Source organism: Solanum stenotomum, chromosome 8 (genome assembly GCF_019186545.1).
Source record: "Solanum stenotomum isolate F172 chromosome 8, ASM1918654v1, whole genome shotgun sequence".
In the NCBI taxonomy this organism is placed as follows: domain Eukaryota; kingdom Viridiplantae; phylum Streptophyta; class Magnoliopsida; order Solanales; family Solanaceae; genus Solanum; species Solanum stenotomum.
In genome coordinates, this window is record NC_064289.1 from 55,498,989 (window position 1) to 55,509,630 (window position 10,642).

Below are 10,642 nucleotides of genomic sequence, written 5' to 3' on the forward strand. Positions count from 1 at the left end.
ACAATTTGTGTTGCCACAATATGTTCGTTTAATTTTTGTATTTATTTTAGAGATAATGAACTTGAGCAATTTTGTATTTCGTCTTAATAGATATAGTTGTAACCTCTGTTACTTTCAGTAAAGCAAGTCAATTACACAAGGTCAAGTTGAAGNCGTATTGATCAATATACAATTTGTGTTGCCACAATATGTTCGTTTAATTTTTGTATTTATTTTAGAGATAATGAACTTGAGCAATTTTGTATTTCGTCTTAATAGATATAGTTGTAACCTCTGTTACTTTCAGTAAAGTGAGTCAATTACACAACGTCAATTTGAAGTAATATATTTAAACAAATACATAATAAGTGACAATACAAAGTGACATCTGAATACATAATTGTATTCATTTTACATATAATGAACTTGAACAATTTTGTATTTCGTATTGATCAATATAGTTGTATCCACTGTTACTTCCAAAAAAGCAAGGTCAATTTGAAGTAATATATATAAACGAATGCATAATAAATGACAATACAAATTGACATCTGGATACAATTTGAAATATAATGTTTATTAAAGACGATAAAAACATCAGACAAACAAAACCATCCAACACTTTTAAGGAAAAAATACAAAAATATATAACTATTCAGTGCGTGATCCATTCCTGCATGACCGCCTATTATGCCCCTTACAACCACAGGTACTACAAGAATTCTTGTACTTCTTCCCATATAGCTCATTGTAAGATTTATCACGAAGCTTTTTTGGTGGTCTACCCGGTAGTTTTTTGAATTTTGGTGGCCTCACTACTTCATTCTCTAGATATCCAGGTACATTCCAATCGATTCGATCAGGTAATGGAATAATTGGATTGTTGTATGTAACAAGTAATGTATTTGGTTTATAAAGGTCAGAACAATACGGTTCAGGATCAAGAAATTTCTTCTTTAAAACAGCCCAAGCATGCGAACATGGTATTTCATCCATTTGAAATCTCCTACATGTACAGGTTTTCCTTTCCAGGCAAACAATAAATGTTGATCCTTCATGATGAACACTGTGCACATAATTACTTGTTGCAACTACCTGTTAAACAAAATCAAATGAAATTGCATGATACAACTATTAAAAGGATATAGATTTATAAATGAAATTCCAAAATAAAATGAAAAAACACAACATACCGTCATACGTACTGATCGTTCTTCATTTTCAGCGAGCATTTCTTGAGCTTTACCACAAAGTGTCGTGAATGTATTTGAAGCAGATGTATGATTTGTGAAATTCCATCGACCAAACATCTGCCTAACTTCCTCAAGAAAATCATATATCGGCAATTCCCTTGCTACAACCAGACATGAATTTATGCATTCAGCTATGTTCGATGTCATAACAGAGCCTCGATTAACTGTTGCATATACCCTCGCCCATTTTTCATAACCAGCCAACTCCAAATAATTTTTTTACTCTAATATCAACCTGTTCAACCTTTTTCATCAAATCATCAAAATCAGAATGTCTGTATGCCTTTGCCATGGCATAATACACTTTAGAGAGACTGTCGTGTGACTTTTTGTATAGTGTCTTCACATTTTTCCACAGATGCCATGTGCAAGCATAATGTGGTACTCTATTATATACCCTCGAAACTGACTTTATAATACTCTCGTTCCTATCGGATACAACACACATATTGTCCTTTAAACCATGAGCTTCTCTAAACTGTTCAAAGAACCAGGTCCAGGATGCATCATTTTCCAAATCAACAATACCGTATGCTAGTGGCAATATATTACCTAAAAATAAATTATAATTTAATAGAGAAAATACAAAAAATTGTATTTTTTTTATAGAAGAATACAATACTCATTCAAGAAGAAAAATACAATTGTAAACTAGTTACCTGCTCCATCTAGAGTGCTCGCTGACACAAATGTTCCATTATCAGTCCCCCTTAGATGGCTACCATCAACTACAACAATCGGCCTACAACTCTCAAAACCTTTTATGAACTGAAAAAGAGAGATAAAGAGATATAAAAATTGATTTTCATCTGTATTCTTCATCTTTGTATGTGATCCAGGATAGGTTTTATCCAATATATATAAGTAACTAGGTAATTACTATATAAATCAGACGGTGCCCCCCTTAATGCATTTATAGCCTTTTCTTTAGCCTTCCATGCCACAGAGTAGGATACATCTACTCCAAGGTCCATTTTAATATCAACCTGTATATCCTTTGGTGTTAACTTTCTTTTGTGATCCACCAGTTTGGGCTTTATTATCCCTCCAACAAGACTACTTGTTGCTTGTTGCTTGTCGCTGACTATACACCTTATCTTTCAATGGACATGTATGCTCATTCACAAACATTCTAATTCTAAACATTCCCGATTTATTGATATTGGATGACTTCATTATCCACCCACAATTATCAGAGACACAAACAAGTGTATAACTTCTCAAAACATTAACAAAAAAATAAACAGATTACATTACAACATGCTATTAGATGGAATAATTATTAAAGTATACTATCATAAAATTATATTAATATAAGTACCTTATTTCACTTGATCTGTCTGTCTTCCACTGAAATCTATGGTCAATGGCATATTTCCTCATCACGGCCTTTAAAGTACCTTTGTCCTTGTATACTTGATCTTCCATTACTTCCGTTTGATTGATATTTGAGATAATTTCGTTATTTATCGCATTGCTAACTAATGGTGCACTAAGAACTAATGCTTGTGTATCAATAGTATCTCCTTCATCTATACCAGACATGTCAACACCGTCTTCATATAGATTTCTATCAGTCAATTCACAATCCTTCACAAACACAGTTACACATATGGGATACTTTGCCAATTCCTTATTTTCTTTCTTCAATGACACATATACTCTCACGCCCATCTCGTTGCGTATCTCCAAAGGTGCATTGATACCTTCTATTTTATATTTAAGCTTCAAACAATTATATCTCAATCAACACCAATCTGCTTAGCAACTTCATCAACTAAATCTTTAAATGTTGCATATTCTTTCATTATAATTGCCTCTATTGTGTAATCAACGTAGCAATTTTCTTCGTTCCATCTCCCAGAATGCATAATTATAAAACTAATACTCCCCATATTTTCTTTTTATTCAAACTAAAATAAAATAAAATACCCAAGTCATTAACAAATACATAATTATAGATGTTAACTGTTTTTTGTATCCAAGTTAAAAATGTATGTATTTTACAATAGTCCTTGCATCAAGTAAAAAACAAATATTGAAACATTAAAAACAAATTTGAACAAAAATGTATTATGCATATTTCAATTAAGTCTGCCAACATATATGTATAATAAACAAATATTGAAACATTAAAAACAAACGGTTGATAAAAAAATCTTCAAACAATCCATTAACATTTTTCGTAATCGATAACCACAAAAAATTAAATAAATCCAGCAAAACTAATTTTTGGAGCGTTGTTCATAGTAAAAAACTAATTAAAAACAAATTTGAACAAAACTGTATTATGTATATTTCAATGAAGTCTGCCAACATATATGTATACAAAACAAATATTGAACCATTAAAAACAAACGACCAATCAAAAAATATTCAAACAATCCATTAACATTTTTCGTAATCAAATCCACCAAAACTAATTTTTCTTACGTTGTTCATAGTACATATAATTTACAATTGAAACAGATAAAGTTTACAATTACTTACGAACTTTCATATCAAAATTTTATAATCACTTAGAAAAAGATTAAGGATGAAGCAATTAACTATTACCTGGTCCAATTTGTATTCAACCAATTTGATCGAACTCCCAGTAAAAAAATTCTTCTCCACAGTTGTTTGTCAGTGATTTTGTTGTACTGTTCGTTAAAATAATTCTCAACAAACATAAAAACAAAAAAAAGAAGATTTCAATCAAAATACATTGAAAATCGATAATGATAGAACTCATCAGCTATGGAGAAGACCAATTAGTATTTACTTTTGAAATTTTGTAACTGTTGAGACTTTTAAGCAATTGTTCCTTTTTAAAAAATTTCTCTCCCCTAAATTTTTCCTTTTTATTATTTAACAATTGGATTCTTTCAATTAAAACAAATAATAAAAACTTAAATAAGATACATAATAAATTAAAATTTTGACATTTTTACTAAATATTGAAAGTGTTGACATTGGATCCTATTAAATGTCAAAATATTGACATTTTGAAAAATTACCCAATAATTATTTTAAAGTTGATTTTAAGATTGGCTAGCCCGATTTTTTTTACTTTTACATAACTCAAGCCTATATATAAACATGTAAGGCCCAACGAATGTATTCACATGTAGCAACTTTAGGCTATTTTGTTTTCTTCTCACATTTTCTTGTTCTCAAAAAGATGTTTGAAGTTGTCATATTGAGTCATACCAAACTTCAAGAAAAAATGCTTTGATGATTGATCTTCGCAAAGCCAAACTTCAGATAGAAGTAGCTAAAGTTAAACACAAATTTTCAAACAAAGTTGTTTCCAACATAGCAACTTACAAAAAATAAAACAAACACAAGTTAAATAGATACAATATTGTGGTTAGTCCTGAAAACTTCTTCTTTTACCTAAAGCCCACTTAGATGTAAGCCCATAGGGCCCAATGAATGCATTCACCTGTAAGCAACTTTAAGCTAGGGTTTTTCCTTCATTATCTCGTTTCTCAATCCGCAGAGCGATTGCAGAGAATTAGCCATGGGGAGAAGTAAGTTTTTTCTCCGAATATCTCTCTTCTTAAGTATATTCACAGCTTCATCTACTGTTTCAGCTATAATTTCTCTGATTTGCGAAAAAACGATTTGAATCTATCAGTATGTTCATAGCTTTTGTGATATTGTTTGAATTTTGCTGAAACGATATGTTAGATGTGTTTCTAGATAGTTCTCAGTTGAGGAGTTCATTTGATTTATCTCTGTTTAGCAGCTTATGTCTAGTGCTAGAAATGGCATTGCTTTTTGTGCATTGGCTCGTGGCAAATGCAGAGAACCTGTAGTGTTGGAGAGGCATAATTTGTTTGTATGTAAGACGAGCGATTCATAGTTTTTGTGTTATTGTTTGAATTTTACTGAAATGGTGTATGTTAGACGTGTTTCTAGATGGTACTCGGTTGAGGAGTTCATTTGGTTTATGTTTGTTTTGCGTGTTGTGCATTAGTTTGTAGTAAAATGTGGAAATCCTATAGTGTTATAGAGACTTAATTCATTCATAAGATGAGTTATTATAGAGCTATTCCTATCTCTGCAAATGTAGCAGAATAGGATTCATACAGCAACGACCAGATATAGTTGGAATCAACTTCTTGTTGTTTGTTGTTTCTGATAGGAAGAATACGTAATTGGTGTAATTATGTTGATGATACTACATTAGTATGCATATAGAGATTAAAGATAGTAAGAGTAACTAGTTGGTGTATTTTGAGTTGATAATTAATGGAGTTTTATGATGTTGCATCTGTTCCTGTCTTTTAAGTCCAATCTCTCCACTTATAGTCCTACAAGTGATAAAATTGGGTAGCTTAATCAAGTTTATTAAATATGTGGGAGTTGCATGTTTTTGTTGCTACAGTTCGTGTCTTTTGATACCAATCACTTTATCTCTGGTTCTACAAGTGATATAATTGGTTGCTTAAAGATAGAATTTTTAACCGATAGTATTATGATGTTGCTACAGTATGTGTCTTTTTAGACCAATTATTGATCTTTGGTCCTAGAAATGATAAAATTGGTAGTTTAAAGATAGAAAATTTTCCCTCTTTCCTCATTGTTTCTTGCAAAGCGAACCCTTTTCTGCAACCACATCGAAAAACAGCTGAAGTATCCTCCTCATGGAGGATAAACCTGAAAGAGAATCCATACTTTTTTTTATGATAAAGAAATTTTATTTCCTTTTTTTGTGTTAATTTTTTGATGAATCTATGTAAATGGTGAAATTGATGATAAAAAATATATCTGAAATATGCACCAAGTTTTGCTGTGTATGAACAGAAACAAGTATGACAATGTTCTCACCCCCATTTATTGTTCTTTGTTAGTGATAGCACATTTAAGTTATTCTGCACTACGTAGTAGATATAACTTTCTTTATGGATGAGGAGAATTTTCACTAACTTGCAGATATATGCTATGACAATTATTGATATAGCTAGTTTCTATTCCTTATTTGCTCCTAACTATAATATGATGCCGCAATTAATTGACCCTTAATTGTGATACTTGTATTTGTGTTCAGTATTGACTTCACAAAGTCTTGTGCCTAACTGGGTTGAAATCTTTTCTCAGGACCTGCAAGGTGTTACCGCCAGATTAAGAACAAGCCTTACCCAAAATCACGGTTTTGCCGTGGTGTTCCAGATCCAAAGATCAGGATCTACGATGTGGGTATGAAGAGAAAGGGAGTTGATGAATTTCCTTTCTGTGTGCACTTGGTTAGTTGGGAGAAGGAGAATGTTTCAAGTGAGGCACTTGAAGCTGCTCGTATTGCTTGCAACAAGTACATGACCAAGTCTGCTGGAAAGGATGCTTTCTACCTCAGGGTTAGGGTCCACCCCTTCCATGTTTTGTGAATTAACAAGATGTTGTCATGTGCTGGGGCTGATAGGCTCCAAACTGGTATGAGAGGAGCTTTTGGTAAGCCACAGGGAGTCTGTGCCCGTGTTGCTATTGGTCAGGTTCTTCTCTCAGTTCGCTGCAAAGATGGCAATGCTAACCATGCTCAAGAGGCTCTTCGCCGTGCTAAGTTTAAGTTCCCTGGCCGACAAAAGATCATTGTCAGCAGAAAGTGGTATGACTTTTATCTCTCGAACCACCTTTAATTTTTATGTCTTGCATTGGTTTGTGGACTAAATAATTTCCCATACTAAATTATCTTGGGTTATGAAGGATTGGCTTTTCATTGTGCTATTCGTTTGTCATGAAAATTATGCAGTTTTGTAGGATTAACATCTATGGTTTTGATAGTCATGGGTTGGTTTAGGGAGATACATTCTCAACTCATATCACATAGTAGCTCATTCTAGATGGATCACACAGGCTCTCGATGTTTCAATGTCTCAGTTAATTATGTCCCTTGGACCATCGTTTGGTTTCTTTTTCTTACATAGTTATGGGGAGTAAATCTTTGAGGGATCTCCTTCTTTCCAAAAACGTGTTAAGTGCCTTGAAGCTTAGCTTGCTATACCTCTTTTAATGTTTAATATACTCGGCATTTTTATTTGCAGCCTTACTAGAATAGGATCTGTTCTATAGGCATGTACCACTGCATCTTTGAGTGCTAATGTGCTTGCTTTAATTGCAGGGGGTTCACTAAGTTTAGCCGTACCGATTATCTGAAATACAAATCTAAGAATCGTATTGTCCCAGACGGTGTCAACGCCAAGGTTTGTTTCATTTATAATCTATTTATATTACAAGCTGCATTGTGATGAAATTGTATATCAAATCTTTTTGCCTGTGGTGTCATGGGTAATCTTAGTGCTTCTTCTTATGCTTTTGCAGCTTCTTGGATGCCATGGACGACTTGCTGCACGTCAACCTGGAAGAGCTTTTCTAGAAGCTGCTAATTGAAGTTGCAGAATTTACAAATCTGTACCTTTAGCTTTCTACTTCCGCTGAATGAAATTTTGTTTCCTGATCATCTATCTAGTTTTGAACCATTACATAAGTTGTTACCCCTCTGAACGTTTGCCTTTTCAAAGTATAATGATTGGCTTTTATTTGAATGATGAGTTTTATTATACATTTTGCTGTCCTTAAGCGTTCTACTTCATTTCTTACTCATGCGAGCTGCATCATTGGATTTTTGGACAGTATTGTTTCTGTTTTGAATTTTGCTGATCATGAGGATACAATAGTGTGCGCAATTCAGTTTCTATCATCTTGTATTTCTTTTGTCACAATTTATGTGGCATAATTTGGTAAGTATGTAACATAAATTGGGATAGAGGGAGACCTTTTAAGTTAAACAACCAATTATGTAAGAGATCGTTTCAACTAAGAGAAAAAAATACATTTGATCAGTGTTTAAATTCTAGATTCTAGTAGAGACGAAAAATGCTAGGTGGGATAGATTCATCCGATACCTATACTGGTGTAAACTAACAGATACCTGTGAAATAATCTGGATTTGTTCGAATTGATCCAAGCAACACTTCAATGATCAATATAAACAATGATGCCGTTAGTGACTCATTGTACAACTAGCCAAGCTCATCTGTGCTGAAAAAAACTTTACAAATCATCTAATATGATAAAATTAGCAATTTTAGAGGCTGCAAATGTAGAACTAGAATTGAATGGACAATTTATCAATTATCTATTGAGCAATGGTAGTACTATCTTTGAATGGTTCCACTCAGGAACCAAACTATTTCAGATGATGGAGATGATTTTATTCAAAAATTTCTGGACAGTTTTTGGCGTTGTTGGTTTTTCATGTGCTTCCTTAGATTATACAAGGAAATAATTGTGCAGAATTGAGTTTCTTGTCTAGTGAATGTGATTCATTGTTAGGGTTTACCAACCTATCATTTACCTTCTACTTCCCGCGACATGTCTCTACTGAGCAAATATCAAATGATTATTAGAAAATTATGTTTATCGGGTCTATTATTGATTGACTTGACAACTTCAAGAACTCAATGACCTGGAGTTAGGTTGTTTGAATACAATTGACTCATATTCTATTTTTTTACATAAAAAATAAAAAAGAGAATGACTGAATTATATGATGATAACTTGGGTTAATTTAGTATGATTTCTTTTGATAATCAATTTGCAACTTACATTATTGATGTTGATGTTAATTAAAAGTTCTCCAATCTATATAAATCAAACCAAAAGGGCAACATTTGAATGAAAGGATGGATGTCGATGGAAGGTGCACATTGACATATTCCTTGTAAGGCGCACACTGACATTAGTCTTGTAAGGCGCATGCTGACATTAATCTTGTAAGGCGCATGCTGACATGAGATTTACAATTATAACATTAAAAAAAAACTTTTGAAAAATATTAATATTCTTTTTTCATTATTTATTTAATCATCTGATTGTTTTCGTGTTTATTCAAACCGTTAAGAACCAATAATGTCATAGGAAAAAAAATCAAAATCATTATCAATTAAATATTAAATCCATTAAATTTAAATCGATCATAAACTAATCTCTCGTAGCACACATTTTGCACAATAAACCCTTCATTTGAGTTTTAGAAATCACTATGCATAATACACCCTTAAATTTAATCGCTCTACTTCTTTAAACATTGAAACATCAGTAATATTTGCTCAAATATGTATAATCAAACTCCAATAGTAAATTTTGAGAATTCTTTATCTAATTAAGTAAGTTATTACAAAGTTGTAAACTTCATTAAAAGCTCCATTAATAGGCATAAAAAAGTTTCAAAACTTTGAATTTAAAAGCTTATTCAAGCGAAATTATTATTTATTCCAATGTATAAATAAGTTGTATACAAGTTATATGTAAATTGTTTATTTTGACCAGACTATATACAACAAATAATGCAAGTTGTATATTTCAAAAAAAAAAAATTCATATACTTTTTGTTTGTGAAAGTTCATTTCCCCACCTCGTAATCCTCTTTTCAATTTCCTTCCCCTTACCCTCAATTTTTATTTTTTTACATTATAAAAAGGGAAAAATCACTTAAATACACAACGTGTTTTACTATATAATCTAAAATTTCCTACCATTTAAAAAAATTATAAATATCCCTATTTTACGTTATTTATCAGTTGGATACATCACTTTATGCGATGTATGGAGACATACGCAATGTATCAGACATTATTTTAAGCGATGTATCAGTCATATACATCAATTTACGTGATGTATCGATTGGATACATCGCTTACGGTCTTACGCAATGTATCGGGACGTTGAATGATGTATCCAAAATCTGAGACGCGATGTATTAGGACGTTGATGGATGTATTCGAAATCGAAACGCTATGTATCAGGACATTTTGGGATTTGGATTCCACCAAATTTAATGGATTTTATGTTTGCTATGGAGCTTTTGATTTGTATAATTCGCTACAAACATCTAATTTTATACAAATTGTTCAATGTATAAATTCATTTATACATTGTAATTTGTATAATAAGATCTGTATTTGTATAATTATAAGTATATAGAACGAAAATATATGTATTTGTATTTGTATATACACTTTTCTCTCGGTTTATACAAACACATTTTATACCGAAATGTATAAAATGGCTAATTGTATACCTAATCAAATGGCAAAAAAAGGGAATGTTTGCTGCGAATTACAATTAAAATAAACTATGGCTAAAAAGTAGGGATAATTGTACATAATGGCAAACTTTTAATGGAAAATATATACAGTAGCTATCGTTTCATTTATTTCCTTTAAGGAGCAAAGTCTCGGTCAGTTTGCTATTAATGGGCCCCACCGATTTGTATAAGTAAAAAAAAAGTTGACGTTATTCTCTTTCTTTTATACAATATCTTTATCTCGTTTATATCTCTTATTTCCTTCAATTTCTCCCAAATTTTCTCCCCAAAATTAGTTTGAAATTTCAAATCTCCACCAGCACGTTCTCAATCGCGGTTT

At 31.9% G+C, this 10,642-nt stretch overlaps 2 pseudogenes across 1 annotated transcript; one reads left to right on the plus strand and one right to left on the minus strand.

Moving 5' to 3' along the window:
* Positions 1-630: 630 nt before the first annotated feature.
* LOC125873966 (uncharacterized) lies at positions 631-2,408 on the minus strand (annotated as a pseudogene).
* Positions 2,409-4,614: 2,206 nt separating this feature from the next.
* Positions 4,615-7,778, plus strand: LOC125874149 (60S ribosomal protein L10-like; annotated as a pseudogene). Its single transcript, XR_007447235.1, has 4 exons — positions 4,615-4,747; positions 6,321-6,822; positions 7,336-7,417; positions 7,536-7,778. The product of XR_007447235.1 is annotated as a 60S ribosomal protein L10-like (transcript).
* The last annotated feature ends 2,864 nt before the right edge of the window (positions 7,779-10,642 follow it).